This window comes from Melozone crissalis, unplaced genomic scaffold (genome assembly GCF_028551555.1).
Source record: "Melozone crissalis strain CALT ecotype California unplaced genomic scaffold, PUWL_Pcris_2 ptg000045l_1, whole genome shotgun sequence".
Classification (NCBI taxonomy): Eukaryota; Metazoa; Chordata; class Aves; order Passeriformes; family Passerellidae; genus Melozone; species Melozone crissalis.
The window spans coordinates 28542309-28564475 of NW_026535823.1; positions in this window are offsets into that span (position 1 = coordinate 28542309).

The window sequence follows — 22167 nt, forward strand, 5'->3', positions numbered from 1 at the left end:
CAATCATGCAGAGGCAAAGCGCTGGACAAAGGGATTGCCTTAGATATATTGCAGTTGGAGCCTGGTAGAGCATTTGAGATGGGGTCTTACAAGATCTTGCCCTCCCTCTGAGGTTGTTTGGCTTGTTTTGAATAGGAACTCAGTCCTGGGGATTAGCAGAAATGACAAATGATACATGGCTCTGGCCATGCAGATTTTCCATCAATGTGACTGATGAAAGTTTTTGATTCATCCATTTCACTGAGGGCTCCTCCTGTGCATTAGCAAAGCAGCAAAGAGCATTTTAATGACAGTTTTAGGTGCGATGTTTTTCAAACATTACTGAGGACCTTGTAGTGAAGCATGGCAGAAACCAGGAGGTTTGGTCATTTTGGTGGGAAAGTGATGGAATGCTAGAGGAGGAAAAGTAGTTTTTCTGTATGAGAGAAACATCTGAAAGCAAAATTCTTTAGGAAGGAGGAGCCCTTAAAGCTTCAGTGTGAGAGACAGCAAAGGGACCCCTTGGGTGCGTGTGACAGACTGGCAGCAAGATAAGTGGAGCCAGGCTATTGGGCTGGACTGGGACTGGGAAAAGTGGCACAGCTCCATGGAAATCACAGAGATTTGGCAGTTTATCCCTGCTGAAGATACAGCTGGGCTAGAATTTACTGACAAGAAATTACCAAATCAACTGGTTTGAAATCAGAGCTGAAAGCATGAGGGACGAGTTAAATAAATCTCCTTGCCCCCACATATTAAAGACTGGAGCCTGCTTATTGCAGGCGAGAGGAGAAGGAGAGAGGCTGTGCAGGAGCCTGCCAAAATCTCTGAGGTGTGAGAGCATCACTGAGCAGTGTGGGAAGACTTGGCACACTTGAATGGAAGTGGAGTATGGCACTAAAGCCCATTCCTTGGGAGCAAGAGGGCTGGGAGGCAGCCTGGCTCACCAAATCTGCCTTCCCACCTCATCCCAGCATCACAGCCAGTCCATTCCAGGAGGTAATTCGGTGGTCAGAAGGCGACTTTTGAAAATACTTAGTTTTGTATCTTTATTTTGTTCCTGTCTTTGTGATTTCGTCCCCTGAAAACAACTATCAGGTTGTTGAAGGCTGCATTTGTTAAGCAAGGAGTAAGCAGCTGGGTTTCAAACAACTGAGCTGGTCCTTCAGGCAACTCTTTGAGAATTTTTGCACCAAAGGAAAAGGAGAGAAGAAAGGAGAAAGTGGTAGGGAGTGTTTATATTGAAATCTTTATTTAAATCCAAGAGCCTAGAGCAAAGCATCAAAACACAGAGTGCCTCATGCAAGCCAAGACAGGGAATAGAATTCCCACTTTATTCCAGATGAGAAGTAGGTCTTGTTATAAAGGGGGTTGGGTGACAAAGCTAAATGCAATTTAAATTTCTACTCCAATCTATTTTTAATTATTCATGTGTAGATTCTTTTGTAGGGTTAACAAGGAATTTGCCAGGAGCCAGGCCACAAAGGCTTGGGTAGCAGTTTTCCAGTAGACATCCTGAAAATACACTGTCACAGGCAATCAGTGTCCTTGGGGAGGTGGCCTGTTAGCAGGGTGTTTACTAATTGGGATCATTCCACAGTGGATAATTGTTTGTGACACCCACGCTGATTGGGCCCACAATATCTTCCCATCCTGCAAATGGCTCGTGACAGTTGTGATGAATTTGGAGTTTGGAGTCTGAATAAACCCAAGGAAGGAAAGGAGAAATGCTTGCACTGGAAAATACATGTAGGGGAGCAGAGCTGTGCCCTGGGTCAGCCCCAGGAATGGAGACACATGAGCACACAGGGAAAGGCCACTGGTGGGGCTCATCAAGCTCCCTATTTTTAATTATTGTGTTAATTAAGGGACTGGAGGAGGACCAGCCGTGCCAAAAGAAAATGGGGAGAATTGGTGTATTTTGCACAGGGCAGGGGTGTCCTAACCAAGGGCTTTTGGACTTTAAGGGAAATTGCAAATTTACTGAAATATTGGATGAGTTCAGATGTGGGTCAGGCCTTGCTGCCAGACAATAGCAGAAGTGATGCAGGTATGCCCAGCAAACCTGCAGCTCTCTGGGCTGGGAGCAGGATGTGAGGGTTGAAAAAATACAATTTTGCAGAGGAGATATAAAGATTTAAAAATTTTGTTTCAGAGGGCTGTCCCAAAAGGTATTAGATATTTTTTGCTATTATTGACTGATACATTGGTATGTGCTTTATGGCCTGTTTGACAATCACAGAACTGTAAGAGCATTCCTGTCCAGCCCCCTACTCAAAACTTCTTTCCTCTTGCAATCCAAGCATTAATTGAATTTTCATGCATTTGACAGAAACGTGGTCATTGTGTTTTGTCTGGTTTGTTTCTGTACTGCACCAAGATGAGCAGGAGAAGAAGAAGGTTTAATATTTGTAATTCAGAGCTCAGAACTGCAGTTGGATTCGGTAAACTCCACGCAAGTGAAAGTGCACAGCATTTCCAAATTTCAGACTAGGGATGAAGTGCAGGGCAGGTCTCTGGCTATGGATAATGGTAAATATTCTGGCTTCCCTGCTCCCAAAGTGTCCTCAGTGGTCAGTAATTTTTCTATATGTACTTCAAAGAGACTCTAGGAAACTTAGGACTGGACATATATCAGGTCTAAGCATCACTGCTGCAATTCCCATATCCACTGTCTGGACCTTTTGGTTGGGAAGTAAAGAATTAAAGGAGCATTACTCTGTAACAAGCTTGGCAAGCCAGGGAAATTATTAGTGCTCTTAGGAGAAATTATATCCATGTCCTGGCTAGTTATAGGCTAAAGTAATGGCTAAAGCATAGGAGACAAAGATTTAACAGCAAGAGAGTTCATATTCCTGTCCAAAACAAAGGTCAGTCATTCTTCTGATCCAGAAATTGCTCCTGGAGAGAGACTCCTCCTGCTGCAGTAGTCATGCTCCATTCCACAAGCAAAGGAAGTTCCAGATGCAAATTGGCATGGAAAATGATGAGAAGCCATCTGGATGTGAGCTTTGAAAATGGGAACTCTTCACATAATCTCTCATTTCTTCCAGATCCTCCCTGCCCAGACCAGTGTGAGAGGCGTGCCATGGAGGGCAGGCTCACTGCGTGTTTTAATGGTGCTCCTTGTAGAAGTAATCATGGTGAGCTGAGCGGTGGTGTGGGATAGAACAGAAAATCCCTCTTTTGGATGGTCTTATCCAAGGGAAAACAGTCCTCTGAAGACCTGTCTGGGTGCTGCAGAATATTCTCCACAAATTCATCATGCCGGGGCCTGTGGTTGCACTGGATGAGTTCAACAGAGTTTGGCCAAGTTAGATATTGGGAGAGAAACCAGTGCCTTGAACTTGAGGCAAAGCTGAAGGTGCTTCTCAGGACATCAAAATGATCAAACTGAGTGGCAGTGCCAGGCCAAGGAATTGTGTAGGTTCATTATTTATGCAGGTGTGTTGTTCAATTCCATATGGAATCACCAGTGCAATGAGAGCTGCACCCAGCACAGCACGGACTGGACGGGTGGGTGGAAATGCACAGGATCTGCAGAAGAACATCCATCTACTGCCACAGGGAGGCAAGTAGTGCCTGTCAGATACTGACCATTTGACACTCTATTTAAGATCTCCCCAGGGAAACCCTCCAATCAAAGAAGAGTTGTATTCCCTAAAATAAAACTTTCAAGGTTTTCTCGGGACCTTTGTTAGCCTTGTGTTCTGTTGTGGTGCAGTGAGGAAACTTGCCCAGGAGCCATACAGAGAACAAAAAAATCTAAACTGAAAGTGGTGTGCTTTGCAGTCGCCCCTTGTATGCAACAAATGGGGTTAATTAACTGTTTCTAAAAATGTGCTGAAGGTTTCCCCAGCAGTGAGAGCTGGGGCGCTGCTCTGGTCGCGCAGCATTCCCCCAAAGCCAGCAGGATCACACAGGAGTGGTGTGGTCCAGCTTTCTGGCTCCTATCAGCAGATTATGGCTTAAATGGGATCAAGGACTCAGACTTTGGAGTGGGAGCACTGGTTACATGAGATGATCATTTTTATGGGTCTTAAGAGAGGCAACCCATCTCCTAAAACCCGGCATCCCGCACATTCGCTTAACTCGGATAATCTTCCAGGGCTTTAGCAGATTCACAGGAAAGGGTGGACCTGGAAGGGTTCCTGGAGACTGTCAAATCAGTATCCAGTGTTTCAATTGCAATGAGCTCCAGTGCATCTTCTGTAAATCTGTTTCAAGCTGTTTTTTTCGGGGTCAGTGGAACACAGTATAAATCCCAGCTTGCTCAAGTCCTTCAGGCAGAGAATTTGTGGAATATACATATGGAAATACTTTTGCCTGGTGTTCTCTGCTCTGCACCTCTCCCAAACAGAACTTACAATTGTGTTGCAGAATAAAAGGGGAAAAACCTCCGAGCCTGGAGTAATGTATACAATTCAATAATACATGAAATTCAAAGCCGCACATTAATCACATTCATGTTTAACTTTCAGATTTAAACCCCTGCAGGTTGGCTGCCCTTTGTTCTGCTCAGTGGAAGGGGGCATTCCAGCCTCTCCTTGCAGAGTTCAAAAACTGCCTCGGGTAACAAGTGCAATTGGCTTTTTGGGCCTCATTGTATTCTCCCTTCGGGGCAGAGTGTGAAGCTACTGCACAGGTTGGCCCCTTATCAAGCTGTTCAAAGGGAGACAAGTTTGGATAGCAGAGGTTTGGCAGGTCAGTGCGAGGGGCTGCTCGCAGGTTCAGGAGGCCAAGGCAGGAAAAGTGATGATGCTGCAAGTCAGAATCCAGCTGCATTGGCAGGTCTGGGCAGGAAGGGCAAGTTATACAACAGCCTCTCCTTTCCTCCCGCCGCCATGCAGCTTCCAAGCCCCTTGTTTTCATTAGTGTCAGCTCGTTTGCAGATTTCTGTGAGCAGGATTTCTGGTGGGAGTGCTTGCCTCCGACATGCCCTTGTGTGTGTTGGATTATTATTAACTGTTCCTGGTGGTTACCTTTGTCCAGGACTCACTCATCCGAGCCCTGCAGCTTCCTTGCCTCCGGCAGCTCAGACCCCTTTCTCCCTCCCTCCTTCCAATCCATTCAAAATGCCATTGCAGAATGGCTTTATCCCTTCCCTTTTCCCAGCAGCCTGGCTTTCCAGGGCTCCATAAATTAAGCCACAGGGAGAAGCAAAGATTATTATGCTGCCCTTCAGAGGAGAGCTGCCACAGGGACCTGCCTGCTTGCCAATGCCTCCACTGGGCTTGGTTATAAACACCAGTGGGGTGCTGTGGTTAACTGGAGAACGAAATTATTTGCACCAGGGTTATAGTCTGGGCTGATCCAACCACAGCAAGATGTGGCAGCAGCCAGGGTTGGGCTGTGGCTGCAGATATCCTGGGAGTAGCTTCAGGAGGACAAATCTGGGGTTGGAGAAGTCCAGCTGTGGAACTGTGGGGGTTAAGCATGTAGTAAAATCCTCACCAAAAACCTGGTCAGTGACAATTAATCTACAATATTTTGGCCATCAGGGAGTTTAAAGCGCATCCACAGAGCTGTAATGAGATATTGTCCAGCTTCCAAAACATGGAATCATGGTTGGGTTGACAGGGACCTTCCAGATGATCTCATCCCAACCTGCTGCCATGGGCAGGGACACCTTCCACTGTCCCAGCTTGCTCAGGGCTCCATCCTGGCCTTGAACACTTCAGAGATGGGGCATCCACACATTCTCTGGGCAGTGCCAGTGTCTGTCCACCCTCACAGCCAAGAATTTCTTACTAATATCCAATCTAAACCTGTTCTCTGTCACTTCAAAGCCATTCCCCCTTGTCTTGTCATTCCAGGCCTTTGTCCAAAGTCCCTCTCCACTTCTCTTGGACCCCCTCAAGGCACTGGAGAGGGCTCTAAGGTCTCCTAGAACCTTCTCTTCTCCTGGCTGAACAACTCAGTCTGTCTCCACAGGAGAGGTGCTTCAGCCCTTGGGTCCCAGTGTGTCAGCCCAGGAAGGGCCAGAACTGAAGATGTTCTGTCTGAATGGAGGAGACACAATCAGCATCCCAAGAGTGCTTATAAACATCCCAGAAAACAGGATATGGAGCAGACAGCTGAGCAGTAAACAGGGTGACTCAGTGAGACCCACCAGCAGCCAAAAGAGCCTGGACTTTGAAGTAGGATGGTCTGAATTCCAGGGAGTCCGAGCATTTTACGCAGCCAAGTGAAATGCCAAGTTCAAGGCATATGGGAGGTGTAGTGTTGGATTGAGTGCTCTCCAAACAGTGATGACCTCTTGCTGCTGGGTCATCCAAGGACATTTTCCATGCTAAATCCAGCTTCTGATGGTGCACACCATTAACAGCCATCAAAGTGCTGGAGGAGTTTGATCCTGCTGAGGACCTCTCCAAAACCTAAAGGAGGAGAATAAAGAGGTCTTTCAACAGGGGGTGGAGTTCAAATGTTTGCTAAGACTGAGTGGTAAATTCGTCACTCTCACCTGCAAAACTGTGGGCTGGCAAACTTTCTGGGCTGAGCCCAGTTGTGGGCTGACAAAGGCAGTGTGGCCTGAAGGACTTTCATGCAGAGCACAAATATTGAGGTGCAGCAGAGGGCAAAGCTCTCTGGTGGTGCCAGTTGAAGAGAGAATATTTTATGCAACAACGCTGAATTCAAATTGCACTTATAAAGAATATACTGTTTCTGTAGGCCCACACTGGGGTTTTAATAAAGCAAATGGCAAAGCTCCCACTGATAGAGTTTCCACAGCAACTTCACCTCTAGAAGTTATTCTGCATTATGTGGAGAAAGAAGAAAATTTCCAACTTATCAAGCTTTGATGCTAAAAAACTTTTCCTATTTATGCCAAAAGAATGATTAGTGTCCTGTAAGCAGCATGCAAACATTTCCAAAAGGCTGGATTATTGAACACTACTTTGGAGTTTTAGTGAGAGACCACACAAATGACTTTCCAAACTTCCTCCCTGCGCTTCTGCACTAGCAAAATATATGGAAAAACGTGGAGCAGGCTTTCCAAAGGCATTAAGCATCCCACTTGAAATCCATATAGAGCCAGGAGTCTGATTTAGGCAGTCCCTGGTGTTTCACAGCAGCCATAAGGAGCAGTGTTAGGTAGTACAGAGTGAAAGATCTCAGAGAAGTTCTGTGCACTTAAAAAGGAGCAGGACTCAGCTCAGCTTCTGGTCTAAAGGGTTTGACACAGGAGTAAGCATCTGTCAGCTGCCCAGTAGTAATTGCTGTTGATGTATTCTGACCCTGTGACAGTCCACAATAAATGGCAAACAATTAGATTTAGTGTTTTAGTCTGTAACTCGTGAGAAAGCCACCCCATATTTGAAAAAAAGGCTCCCCAGGAACATGAGTGTGATGTGCACTGAGGGAAGCTGCTCTGTGGTGGTTTGTTGCAATCACTCATGATTTCTGAGTGAGAATTCTGAGATACAGCAATTTCCATCTCCTCTAACTTCTCTTGATTCTCCTGTTCCTTCCTTTCAATTAATTTTTCCCTTACAGAAAGGAGGGCAGATTTCTGTCACAGGCCAGTACTGAAATTGTAAGTTTGATGCCCATGTGCCATTTCTTCTTCCTGTTTTCCTGACTGATGAAGATGAGATTTATCCCATTTTCCTAAGGGAACAAGACCCATGGTGGTGGTTTCCTGCACGTTCTCTCAGCTTGGAATAGCACAATGTGCAATTTGGAGCTTTTGCTCATGTCCATAAGGGTTGGATGGATGCTCACCCAACCACTGGATGCTCCTGTGCTTCAAAGAGGGTCACAGCTGGAAGATGTCCTTATGATCTGCCAAACTAATGCAGGTTCTGAAACTGCCACATCTGGTTTAAAGTTTATAATTAGTGAGCTGTAAAATTCCTACTACACTGGGGAGAAAAATCAGAGGATTTTAAAGTTTTTAAGGTTCAAGGTGTGGGAAAGGAAACTCCCACAACATTCTAGGGAGGACAAACCTGTGTCTCTTTGCTTTACAGCAAGACAGAGGTGGCACGTTTTAGAAATCTGTGTAGACCTTGCTTGGGACAGGCTCAGCCTCCCTCAGAGAAGAAAATTGGTTCTAACATCCCAAAAGTTTAAAAACATAGATAAGAATACACTTTGAAGGAGCATGAAGTAAATCTGAGGCAACAGGTTATATCTAAAAGGACTTTTTTTCTTGAAAGGCAGTGTCTGATGAAAGGTTTGCAGTTTCTCTTCTGTTCATATGCTGGGAAAAAAATATTCTGGCCACACTTCAGGCAGCCAGCTAGTTCACAGAAAGATTCAGTAACTTAACATGATCTTACTTGTACAGAACTCGCTGTTCTTTGACCTAACTCAATCCAGGAGGGTTTTAAAAGGAGAGAAATAAGGTGTTTCTAATTAAAAAATTGAAAAAAGGAGAAGTTTTCAAGAAGGAAAAAAAAAGCAAACAACAGAAGAACATCGATTGGAGAATTATTTAACTTAAAAAGTTGCCTAATTCTCCCCAGGTTTCGACATGAAAGGTGGATCTTGTAAAGTGCAACCTCTTGGAGAAAATCTCTTGGATTTTCTCTTGGAGAAAATGCTCTTTTTCTTCTTTTTCTTGGTAAATATTTGGAGGGAAAAGCATGTAGGGTATCTCAAAAATAGGTTTAATTTAGGGAAAAACGTATTTGATCTCGAGTTTCGCTGCAATTTTGATCATTCTCTCTGGCATCTGGTGCCCATTTAAAAGGTACAAAGTAAGGAATCAGTTAAAAGCATGCACAAGCAAATGTGAAATTTGTGCTAGAACAATGTACTTGGGGATTTTAATACAATAATTGACCCCTTCCTTGTTTGTCTGCCTAGCGCTCACTTTGTTCTCTCTAGATCTCACAAGATATTGAATTTACTGGCTACAGAAGGGCTGCAGAATAGAGAAAACAGAAAAAATTGCTGAGAAAGCAAAATAAGAGGTTAGTGAAAAAAAAAATCTTGTTTTCTCTGGGCAAATAGTGCTTATTCTCTTTGTGATCAACACCAGACACTCTCCAGCAATGGATTCTTGTTTTTCACTCCACCCTGAAAGAGTTCTTACAACCAGAACTATTGTTTCAGTGGCTTTACAAATTTGACAAAAAAAAATATCCCAGAGAGCCATACAATCCATGTCAGATAACAGCTGATCAGTGCTGAAATCCTGCCACCTCACAGCTCCCAGCTACCAAAGAGATTTACAGACAAAAGCTCTCTTCCTCTTACTCCGCGTGTTTGTCATGCTGCAGGCTTTTTGTATTTTGAAGGTAAATCTTAAATTTGTAATGGAAAAGGAAGCTGGTGAGTATTTTGTGCCTGGCAGGCTGGGAGGGAGAAACTCCTCCTGGGTGAGTTGTTGTGCTCAGTACAAAACAAATTATCTGTGCTGCAGAAGCCCCTGTGCTTCTCTGCAATGTGGGTGCTGTGACGCCTTCATGCTGCCACTACAGTTGGAAATGTTTGTCCTTTGGCCCAAAAAAATGCAAATTTTTGTGGTACCTGAGAGTTTAGAGTGCTGGTGCCGTGTCTCAGGGCTAGGGTAGAGCTGGTGGTGGACTCCATTGAGCTGCTCTGAAAGAGGAAATAAGGACAAAAGCCGAAGGTTCAGCAGGGTCATTTCAGTGGTGTCCCCTTGTCTCCATCCTTTGCTCGTGTCCCATTGCACCAGACTGTCCCCTTCCAGCTAGATCTGCCTTTTGTAGGCAAGACCACTTCAGTCAAGGAATGCAATGATTTTGGCATTTCCTACTCTAACCCTTGGGCTAATGTTCAGGTGTCTGGCCTCTGATTTAGCTCCTTGCTTCTCAGGTGCCAAGCAGCTATTTGGATCTTGTAACCAGCTTTCCTTAGGCTGGCAGAACAAGGTTCCACCACGATCATGAGCTCATTCCTGTCTACAGCCATGCAGCCCCTTTGTTTCTCAGCCTGTTGGCTTCACCTGTCCCCAGGAGCAAGTGCTGGGCAGAGGAAGGATTGCACAGCCAGGCCCAGATGCATTTGTCTGGCTGGGGAATCTCAAATTCTGAGGTCTGATAATTAAGTGTTTCATTAAGCCTGACCCTGCGGTGGAGACTGGAAAAATATGTGATGTGTGTTAGAGCACCTTCACGTGCTGGAGCACAGAACTCTGCTAGAAACCAACACTGGGGGAGAGCTGAGTCTGCTGCGCTGGGTTAAACCTGGTTCTAAAAGGTCTAAACCTTGTTCTGAAAGGATCCAGAGGGTCCTGGGTGAGGACAAGGGACAGCTGATGGCAGCTTGTCCCAGCACAGGCTGCTCCACCTGTGGAGGAATCCCAGGAAGTTCCTGTGTGGAAGTGGAATGAGCTGAAAAAAGAACAGAACTGTCCTTGGGGGAGCAGGAGAAGACAAAAGAGGATGCTGAGGAGGGCCAGAAAGTCCCAGGGAGCTGGAAGACTGTCAGAAGGGAAAGACACGACTGGAAGGGTCCCAAAGACTTAAAGGTGGGAGGAGATTTTTCTCTGCAGCTTTAGATGAACTGAAAGGCATTTGAGCATGGCTGGTTCCCTGTCAGCTCCTTATCACTGTATCCAGGCATCCCTCCAGAGCCTAGCAGCAAAAAGAGGCTTCTCCATGAATCATTTACACTGAGCAATTCTGCTGCAGACACCATCTCTGCAAGACATCATCTGGTCCTGTGCAGCTCCGCTGTTCTACACCACATCTGCCCTCAAAATCTCATTTATCCTGAGCGAGACACTGCTCATCACGATTTAAACAGTCTCATTCCAGAGAGAGCAAAATGAGTATTAAATGGCAAACAGTTCCAGCAAAAGGAATTACATCTTAGAAATGGAGTCAGGTTGTGCTGGAGTCAGTCACATCAGAATTGAATTTTCCCAAGTGCCAGCTGGGTTTATGGGTTGTACCTGCAGGAGAAAGAAAAGCCTTGTGTGATGCTGAGAACTCCCAGCCCAGGTGCCCGTGTGTGGACAGGTGATCTGGATAATCATAGTTAGATAATCATAGTTAGATAAAAGCTAAAGGGTTTTCTGTGGTTGGAATGAAACACTGTGCAGCTTTTCTTTTACACCAGTGGGAATAACTTCTGGTCTCTGCTTTTCTATTCAGCCTGACATTTATTGCTCACAAACAATGGAAATAGCTCACATTTAAAGTGCTTGCTCATCTTAAAACCAAGACCCAATCAAAAAGGAACTCTTTGAAAGAAGTTTTCAGCAATAATTTATTTCACTATAATATGAACAAGCTTGAACTGAAACTTTTATGACCTATGACTTGTCAGATTTTTCTTCACAGACCTTACCCTTTAGCACATTTTTCATGATAATACAAACCAATCTGTTTATTATTTTCAATTTAAAAAAGTAAAAAAGTATCGCATCCTCATGAAAATTGCTTCATTGTTGGGCTGTTTGAGTGGTCAGCGTAATATATCATTGTTTGATCTGGCAGAACCATCTATTTATAAGCTAGTATGTGTCAAACTATTTTTTTGGCAAAACTGGGAAGACACCTGGTTTAGTTTAGATTCCTCGCTATGTAATTCCAAACATCGCTCAGTCCTCTTGGATGGAAAACGTGGGCTGGGATCCAGACTTAGGAGCGCTGCTGTCATTCACAAGATGCTCAAGGGCCTCTGCTATGAAGGTTCTCTGAGATCATAAATTCTTTTTTAATTTTTCTTTTTTTTTTTTTTTTTTTTCCATGGTTCAAGTCCAGGCATGAGCCCAGTGCAGGGCACACATGAAATGTGAGCGAGGTGCAGTCAGCCCTGCCTGCTGTTCCAGAGCTGCCTGGATCCACCAACAGAGGCAGCAGCAAGGCAGCCACTGCAGGTTTGATGCTGAGATCAGGAGGAGAGGGTCACCTCTGCAAGGCTGACATAAAGCTTGGGAAGGCAGCACAATCCTGGGCCAACATTGGGAATAGAAATTAGAAACGCAGTAATTCCGCAGCTAAGTACATTTAAGGGAGCTGGTGATGGATTTGCTGTTGAAAGGCACCGTTCAATAGCAGTGCAATAATGCCTTTACAGAGGTGTCTTTGTAGTTTGCTCGTTCCCTCTTGTTACATATGACATGTTATATATGACATTTTATATGTGACATACTGTAGCAGCACTGTATTTTAATACAGATCCCCTTTTGAGTCAGCTAGGTCGTGTTATTAGAAAAGATGCAGGCCGTGCCTGTCACTGTTCCATGGTTGTAAAGCTTAAGAGCTTTATATTGATGGATTCATATTGATTTCGGCTGTAATTGGTTACAGATCTCAGAAAGGGTGCTGGGATCATCACTGCCAAGTGATTGGTGTGATGAGGGTTGTAGTGTGCACGACGCTGTGTGTGTTCAGAAATGTAGTAGTAAAGATGAGGGAGAAGGCAAGGTGAGAGCCAGGGGAAGAGAGGAAGAGGAGGAAGAGAGGGAACAGGGAGGCACAGACCCTGACCATATGCTGTGCTCCTGGACAAACCCATGCACCTGGTCCTTTCTGTCCAGTAACACCAGAGCAGTCAATCAGCACCAGGATCAGCCTCTAGCAGGCTTTGTTTTGCCTCTGTGGTGGATCTTCTGTCTCCTACCCGAGATGGAGCCCTCTGCAAGGAGCTGACCAGTTGTCTAAATAGGCTCCAGCCCCTCTTGATTATTTTCTCTTCATCCTCCTGGTGAGGGACATAGGTGGTCTGGAAAACAGAGGCCAAGTGAAACTGTTCATGCCCAGAGCAGCTAAGCAAAACTATGCTTTGAGGCCAACTTATTTTTCATAATTTATCTTGTAATGTAAGCCAATGCAGTAGTTTGAGGCAAAATTATTTAAAGCCTTAAAGGGCAAAGGACTTGTATATTTAACCACAGGCTAAGACTGACTTAAGTACACTGAAGTCAGCAATGACTGTTGCTTCAGTGGCCTCCTATGTCCTGTTAGGCAAAGTCCTTCTGCTCCTGCAGCCCGTCTTTAGACACCCCTCAGTAATGCAACTGTGACAGCACTCTGGAAAGAAGCAATGGAGCTTGGTTGTGAGTGGATGAGTGGTTATTTGTGACAGCTGAACATTTATCAATGCAGTGATTACCCCTGTGTTGCCATTTCTAGTGTGTGTGGGACACTGAGTTACGGCTGAGACAAGAGCTGGTCACTCAGCCCCAGCACTGACCTCAGCTCTGAGGGGCTGCCAGGAGAAATGGCAGGGAGGAAAGGAAATATTTCCCTTGTTAGTTCAGATTACTGAGGGTTCCTGCAGGCTGGATTTACCCAGCTTGCTGAGCTGCTCCACACACAGACCAGAGTGCCCTGGTGCTCTCTGCTCCTTTGGCCAAGGGGTCACAGCAGGGACAGCTCCTCTGGGAGCAAGGGTAAAACCTGATGAAGTGGGAGAGGGGCACTTTAAACCTTCTTTTGCCCAGGGTTAAACCTTCTTTAATCCTCCTGTAGCCCTTCTGATCCACCTCTTCCAATTTCGTACTGGAAGACAACTTAGGATGAGTTCAGCTCTCCTTCAGCTCTCCTGAAGCTGCCAGGACCAGAAGTAACATTGCTCCTGTCACAGAAAGCATTCCCTTGTTTTCCAGTGGTCTTAAAACTCGATGCATATTTTATTTTGTGCGTCTTTAATGCAAATTTCAGAAACTGTCGGGTTACACAGAGTTTGTGTCTTGTCTTCTTGGACTCTGATATCTTAAACACATCCAGCCTGAACTGTAGGTAGCTAAGTGGTTTGCTGGATCTGGCCCTAAATATTTCTTCTGCTCAAAATACGAAGTGTCACCTAGATATTAATGGAGCATCTTCTCTGATAGGGCCATTACTTTTCTTAGTTGTCTGCTACCAATTCAAGGCTGTTTAAATGAAGTTACACGGATATGCATGGCAAATGCATCCATTTAAAATCAGTCAGTAACTGTGCCAGCACAGCCTCTGATGGTTTATGAATCTGAAAAGGTAGCTAAGGTAAGAACCTACAGAAGGTGAAAAAAAAATTATAAAGAGCCAGTAAAGAGGCTACATTTTCTGCTTTTGTGTTAGAGATTCTTTCCTGTAACTCTTGCAGAAGCAGTGGGACAGACTATCCCCACTAAATCATTCCTTTGAGCATATGTTGGGTTTGAGCTGTGATCCAGTGAGAGAGAGCAGGATGCTGTGGATTCAAACCATTTCATACTGAATCTGTGTGCAGTGAAAATTCAGTCCTGAGACAGGAGGACACACTGATTTTTCTTTTTCCTGTGCTAGTACATTACTGAAGAAGAAGCACTTAGCAGCTACTTTAAAAACCCTAGAAAAAGTGTGAACATCCTCTATGGCTTTTAAATGCAATATTTAATTTTTAAAAAGTTCTGTGTCCAGAGCCTGGCACTATTGCAGATTTCAATAAATTAGCCTTCATTAATAAATGTGCCTTGAGCTGTTTCTTAGACTGTTGCCATTCTATCCTTGGTGGACATGGTTGCCCTTCCACTTCCTGCAAGAAATGGCATTTTATTTCTTGTTTTGCCAGTTTTCAGGATCCCAAGACCTTTGATTATCTGAAGCTTGGAATTTTGAAATACTGTGTCACCTTTACCACTTTGGGGTAAAGGTTGAAAATTTCTATATCTCAGAAAAACTGTTCTGGCACCTACCCAACAGTTAGAGAGAAGAGATTCACAGTAATAGGGATATTAATTGAGAGAACAGTAATAGAGATATTACTTGAAGAGTTTGCCACAGTTTTAAGAATGCCTTTTTACCCTGAAGTGAATTACACATCTTTGTTCTGCTCCCTTAATAGTTCTGAATTCTCTGCTTCCTGTTGTACCTACCCACTACAATTACTCTTTTATATTTATCCTTAATTTCATAAGGGTAAAGAGGATGCAGGCTGTGGGAACAACTAAAATATTTTGTCCTCCATATGCAATGTGGAATCCCAACACAGGATCCTTCCTGCTCCTGAATGTCTGTTTGCTGAGCCCTGACAATGAACACTATTTCCAGTTCTGTACATATCTTAGCAAAAAGCAGGGCCTGTTCCAGTGGTGAAGGCATAAATTTGTTTTATGAGTGTGTTACACAAAACACCACGAGCTAGTAGATTCTGATTTTTATTTGGTGGTAATCTTGATCAATAGCAGCTAAACCGTTTACAGAAGAAAAATAAATGGAAAGAAAATTTCACATTTATATTCCAGCTGTGCAGAGGGATCTCGGGTTTTCCCCCCCCATTCTCTCCTCCCAGAGCTTGTCAGCAGTAGGAATTCATGGTAATAAAAGCCAGACTTATTTCCAATGCAGGTGTTTCTGGGGTGATTGTAATCTTTTTGATTAACTACATCTGCAAGAGATCTCATCATTACAAGCAGAGCAGAAGTTATGGAGGAAGGTGCCCCTAAAGTAGCGAGTTGGCAATTAAAATAATATGATATGCTCTGGCACAGGGGATTGGATGGGAATTTTGGAAACACATAAAGGTAGATCTGAAGATGTCATTATGCCACCAAAATCTTTGAAGCCTGCAGCAACATAATGGATTGGCAAAGGCAGAGGAGCCCAATGTGATTAGGTAGTGCTGAAACCCAGCTTTTGGAGATTAAGCTGCATTACTGAGATCAGGGGCCCTTACCAAACTCAGTCCCAGCAGATTGCCCTAAGTCATCAGGGAAATGGCTGCAGAAAAGTGCTGATTTTGCCAAAACAGCATTTCACTGTTTGTGGAAGTTCCTAGGATGACAGCCTTGGAGGCTGGGTTTGGTTTCCTCATGCCAAGCAGCAACATGAGGTTTGGGAACATTACAAACTGAGTGGTCTCACTCTGCATTTGGAACAACACGAGTTAATTGAAAGGGAAATTGATTAACAGCTGCTAATCAAGGCCACATTCTCTTCTAGCCTCTCAGTTGGGGCATGTGAAGTATTTATGAATGGTTGTCATTCCAAGCTGAGTTTTTACAGAGAGCACGGTAAATTTGCACAAGTAAAATGCATGTGCTGTGACCTGCCTAGAAGTTTTCATAGCCTATAGAAGCTTTTACAACCACAGCCCAAGTAGAACTGTCACAAAAGATGGGGAACTTTCACAAAAGAGAGGGACTCGGAAAGGTGGAACAGCCTGATGACAGCACTGTCCCTTCCTGCTCACCCTCACTGCTGCTGGCAGCTCTTTTTCCAGATCTTTCTTGGTTGCCTGGGAAGAGATTTCTTCCCATGATGCTCATCATTACACTGAAACCTCCAGTCAATATAGCATATCATCCCTTACAGAAACCTATTGGGGTGAGAAGTTACTTCCATACATGCAGATGCAAAAATAGGTGATCACCCAGCACACGTGTCAGAGCTTGAACCTCTGAGTGCCAGTCCAAATCCCTGTTTTGGAGACAATTCCTCCTGCTTTGTGGTGTAAAACCACAATTCTTTGTGGCACAAAGAATTAAACTTTCTCAGCCAGGGGCATGGCAGTGCTTTGGCTTCCCCATCATAACTTGCAGAGAGACAAATGAAAGGATTCAGTGTCCTGCAGCCATGACCCAAAGTCAAAAGGCTGTCTAAGTTGTTACTGGAGGAGATCCAGTCGTAGGAAGAAAAATTCTTGCCAAATCAGCTAGAGAGAGTTGACTGAAGTGTGTTTGAACAGACAGATTGTTCAAACCATCTCTGCAGCTGGCTCAGTAGAGGAAACAGTTATTCCTGGGTAATTGGAAACAACTATGTGTATATATGAATAAAAAATAATAATAATATATATTGGACAATCTTTCAAGCTGTCCCTGATTCTCTCAGTGAGGAGGGTGAGTTCCAGAGGTAGTAGAGGGAAGAACTCAAACCTAGAAATTCAGAGTTGGTACCCTCCCACCCCAATAATCCCCTATTTTGTCATAGGAGTCTGTGGCTCTGGATAGTGTTGTTGTTTGACACACTCCACCCAGCCATCCCTATTCTTTCCTGCCTTAAAAAGCCACACCAGATTTCCTCTGTCTCATCCTATATCATCAACTAGGGAAGGCCTTTTGGTTTAGTGAACCTGGTTGCTAAATCCAGGATGAGATTTCATCAACAGCTGAACATCCATGCAGAACCACAGTGTGTACTTGCTAGAAAAACATTTCAAACTCCCCCTTCTGCATTAATTGTCATTTTGGGGCTTGGCAGCAGCACCTGATTTTGTATTTTTTTTGGGAGAGCACGAGAAGAAATTCTGTCCCTTTTGAGGCATTTACCATTCCCTGCCAACCTTCTCTGCTGGGCACATGGCAGGACACTGCTGCTCTGACCCTGGCTTTTCTAGTGGGGACTGAAGGGTTAAACTGAGCCCCAAGCACTTGTTCCTCCAACATACCCTGCACTCCTCACTCCCCAGGATTTATGGTCATCTAGTCACTTGTTTAAAAGACTATTGGAAAAATATGTAAATGAAAGTTAATAAGTGTAGCAGAGCGGTGTAAAAGCAGAATTATTAGCAACAGGATGCGAGGCTCTGCACATGCTACATTTCTGTTGCTGGAAACATCATCAAAGAGCTTTCCAAGACTGCAGGGCCCAGATGGATTTTACATCTTTATGCACCAGCCCTGAGCCAAAGCTGAATTTACAGGTGAAGCTGACACCACAGCACATGGGGAGGTGTCTGGGCTGAGTGTCGGTCCCTCAGCCCAGCTGCAGTTCTGGCTCCTGGGAGAAGTGGGGGAGTCCCATCAGAAAAGTGGTATTGGGCACAATAACAACAACAACAACAACAACAACAACAACAACAACAACAACAACAACAATAATAATAATAATAATAATAATAATAATAATAATAGTAGTAGTAGTAGTAATAATAATTGGTGCAAGGGACAGCTTTGCTTCTACGTTGGGAGTTTAATGAGGCTTTGGCTTTCAGGCTGAAAATACACATCACAACTATTCCTTTTCCAGGCCCACTGGAACTTTTCCCCCTCTAGAAGTTAAACATCTCCTGCCAGCAGCCTGTGGGGCAGTGCATTAACCATGCTCTCTTCTTCCTTTGCTGGCAAAGAAGCTGTAGGCTTAAATAGCAAACCAGCAGTGCCACAAACCCCATCTGCTTTCAGCAGCCACAGGAATCATGGCAAAGGTTTCTCTGGCAGCTGGTGGCAGCAGGACATGGAGCAGAAACCCATTTTCCCCTGCTGTCCCCACTGCAGGCTCTGCTCTCCTGAGGGAGCAGTCCTCCAGTTGTGTAGCTGATGGAGAGATCTCACAGACACAATAATCCACACTGAGAACCAAAGGCAGGTCTGTGGGCATATTCAAGTTTTTGGGAAGAGGCCCATATGGCAAAATTTGGGAATTATTATTATTTCAGTTTTAAACAGTTAGGTGCACTTAAACTATACCCTGCAGAACCCCTCTTAGATTCTAAAACAGAGGCTGTCAGCACACCAGGCTGGATTCTGTGGCCTGGAGATGTGGCCAGAGGCCCCACTAAATTCCCTGTCTGTACTGGTGTGATCATGGTCACAGGGGTCTTATGTTCAAGAAAGAGATGAGGATTTGACTCCATATTTCAGAAGGCTTGATTTATTATTTTATGATATATATTATATTAAAACTACACTAAAAGAATAGAAAAAAAGGTTCTCCTCAGAAGGCTGGCTAAGAATAGAAAGGAATGAATAACAAAGGTTTGTGTCTTGGACAGAGAGTCCAAGCCATCTGACTGTGATTGGCCATTAATTACAAACAAGCACATGAGACCAATCCCAGATGCACCTGTTGCATTTCACAGCAGCAGATAACCATTGTTTGCATTTTGTCCCTGAGGCCTCACAGCTTCTCAGGAGGAAAAAATCCTAAGGGAAGGATTTTAATGAAAAGGTGTCTGCAACATTGGCTCTGTGACTGCCCAAACACCCTGATCCCTTTTGCACGGGGAGCAGAGTGTTTGGGCTGCTGCAGAGCCCAGCCCTGAGTGCTGGGAGGGTGCCCCGGCCTCCAGCAGGCCCCGATCCAGGAGCGCTCCAGGGATGATCCTGCTGCTCACATTCATCCTCTGGATCAGGAACCGCCAGGTGGGTGTGTTCAAGACACCTTAAATCCAGCCTTTGGAAACCTCAGGCTGAGAGAGCCCTTACAGAAATAAGCCCTCAAACAATAACAACAAAACCAGCATGTGACCGAAAGCTGGAGCGAGGCACTGCCAGGATTTCTCTTGGCAACCCGTCGCTCCAAGAATCTGCTTCTTGCCACACTTGTGCAAGGCACATTATTGAACATTTCCTGACTGTTTGCCCAGGATGCTGTAAATGCTGTCCAAATAGCAGGGTCCTGCCTGCTGCTTTGATACATCTGGCTAAATTGCATTAAGCAGCACGCCAGAGGCTGATGGAGTCCCCCCAGGACGTGCTCTGCCTGTCAGGCTCTGCACAGAGCCCCGGTGATGAATGATGGTGCTAACATTAAACAGCCTGCCTGGGATGGTTTTCAAGTGTCCCTCCCCAGCAGCCTGCCTGCTGCCCTGTCCTCCAGGAGATAACCCAGCCCCACAGAACATTACCTCATTAAACAAGCTGGCTCTAATTAAAAACAGACAGGGCACCACCTCCCCTGTGTTAGCCTGAAGGGTCCACTCTGCCCTTTGAATTCCTCTTTGGAAGATTAATATCCATGCACGTTGTGAAGAGTGATGTTCTCAGGAGCAGCCAGCTCAGGGCAAATATTAGATGTGATGAAAGTGAGCATCAACAACAGGCATTGCAGTCGTGGGGGCTTCAGATGTTCGTGCCATACCCTGGGAGGGTGGTGTGGATGTGTGTGTGAGGGATCTCTCCATCCCCAGCTTAGAATAAATGGAGAGATGTGATTTTGTGCAAATCCCATATTAATACCACCCAGATATCTTGTTTAAGCCCAGGTTTCTATCACTACACTATACCTGTATAAATATATATAATGTGAATATCTATATCTATATCTATATGTCTAAATTTTCACAGTAGAACCTTCTACAAACATCCTGCCACATCAGCTCCTCTGTTCCTCCCATTACTCTGAGTTTCAGGATAAAGAGAGGCCAGGTAAGAGATGCATTTGGCTGGTCCCTGAGTGGATGGAAAGGAAAAGGAGAAAATGAATCATATCCATGAACTCAGAGCTCGCTTTTCATGGCACTCAGGTTTGTCTTCCCTGATGGCTCTCTGGTTTATTTTAAGCCAAAGGTTTTAAGTTCAAAAATGACTTAATTTGGAATAATTTGAAACAAGCCAGTAGCCTTATTTAAGTCACTTACTACTTAGTCTGGCTTTTATTTGACACAGAGCACTGCCATGATTTATGCAGAATTCCCATTGCAGGAGTGGCCTGACACATTGGAAGTACTTCAGAATTTTACTGCCACTACCTGACTGGCAAATCTAATCCTTGTTTGGATTGTGTGTTCAGTTCATATAGAAGTGGTCAATGGCAGAGATGTGAATGCCTATAGATTAACAATTCTTTCAGGTCCAGAAGAATCATGTTTTAAAAATAGTCTTTTAAAAGAATATTTGCTAGCCTGAAACAGGTGTAATCTGTTTGATTGGCAGCTTCACAGTTACTCAAATCACATTTATCTGAAGTTACTATGATATGTGTACTTAACTGTCTTTTTTTCCCCTTTCATTGATAAGATGATGCTTGAAGTCACAAAAAGCTGCCTTGGCAGCCACTGGACTGGAAAACCAACACAAAAGGTGCATTTTAAGTTGTCAAATATCACGTAAGAAGCCAAATGCAGTTGCCTCTGGGTGGAAAAGCTCAATAGGGTTGTTTAGAGGAGCATGGCAGGGGGAAAAGTGCTTAAATATCTACAGTAAATTTTGATATTAAACTCTTTGGTTTAAATTAAACTGGAGAGCCATGAGGGAAGAGAAATGGTGACTTAACTAGACCTAGTCTGTGACCTGAAGAAAAGGCTGTCTGAAATGCAGGTGATGTAGGCAGTAATTTTAGGTCATGGTGCCACCTGCACTTTGGCAGCATTTAGTAAAGATTGCTGTACAAAAACCTTGGTTAAGGCGGGGACATGTTTCAGCTTAATTAGCGGGTGTCTTGGACAAAACAGCCAGAACCACTCAGTAATTTAATCTGTAATTTCATCACACATTTAGTGGAACCAAGTGCCCTGGAAGAAAAATTCTCGTCCTCTGTGCCTGTTTCTCCCCCAGGAAATGTTTGGCCCAGAACCTAAGCAAGGGAATTGAGATTTAAAACTGAAACATCAGACTTAATGCTCACCTTAATGTGCATGTGGGGACAGGAGAATGGATTTGATGAGGAAGATGCAGTTTGGATCCCTGCTGAAATCTTAGTCCCCAGTATCATGGCTTGAGAAAGATCAGGTGCAATTAAAAAAAAAAAGTTTCTTATTTCTGTGTTCTCCAATATCTATTTCCTGCCAGTGTTCAAAATGAGACTGTCAGGTACTCCAAGAACGTCTGTTTTCTAGCAATACCCAAAATATCAGGAAGATATTACCCTGATATCTTTTTATCAGGAGATCACCAGTCCAGTTATGGGAGGTCATTTGGAGAGGGCAGGCAGCCACAGCAAAGCTGGCAGACCCTTGAGGTGCTTCACTCAGGAGTTTCAGCACAATTTCACTCAGTTCTTGGGCCTTACAGCTCCACATGGACTCCCAGCTCTCCATTTATAGTGGTGTTCAGACTTGCAGTCAAGTTATTTTAATTCATAAAGCATTCTTGTTGTTATGAGTGTGATCTGGAACTCTTCATGATGCTTTAAAGTGTAACAGGTTTAAAAAACAAAACAAACCCAGGCAATAAATGGCTTTTTCAGTTTGCTTTTTTCAATAATCTGCAATAGTCATAAAATCAAAGAGGAAATAATAAAATCCAATATTCACACACGTTATTAACTAAGTGGAAATGGCTTTTAAAAACTCTCTACCTCCATCTGTGCTGTATCCTTGGGAGTTCCTTAAGGGCTCCCTTAAGGGATATAAGTGGCAAAAATTGTGGTAGACTGGAGTAGACTTCTCTTCTCCACTGGCAGGACCCTCACCTCCATCCTAAAACTGACTGGTTCCATATTCTCATCCTTTCACACAAGGAGATAACTGTAAATTAAAGTGACACAAGGAGATAATTGCAAGCTTGCTGCTGTGGAAGTTGCTAAAGGAGAGGGCACAATGTGCTGATCTCAGAGTGTTTGATCAGTTTATTTGGCACTACAGATATCATGTTATATGCCTGTCCTTTGGAAATGTGTGCATCTATGTTGCAAATTC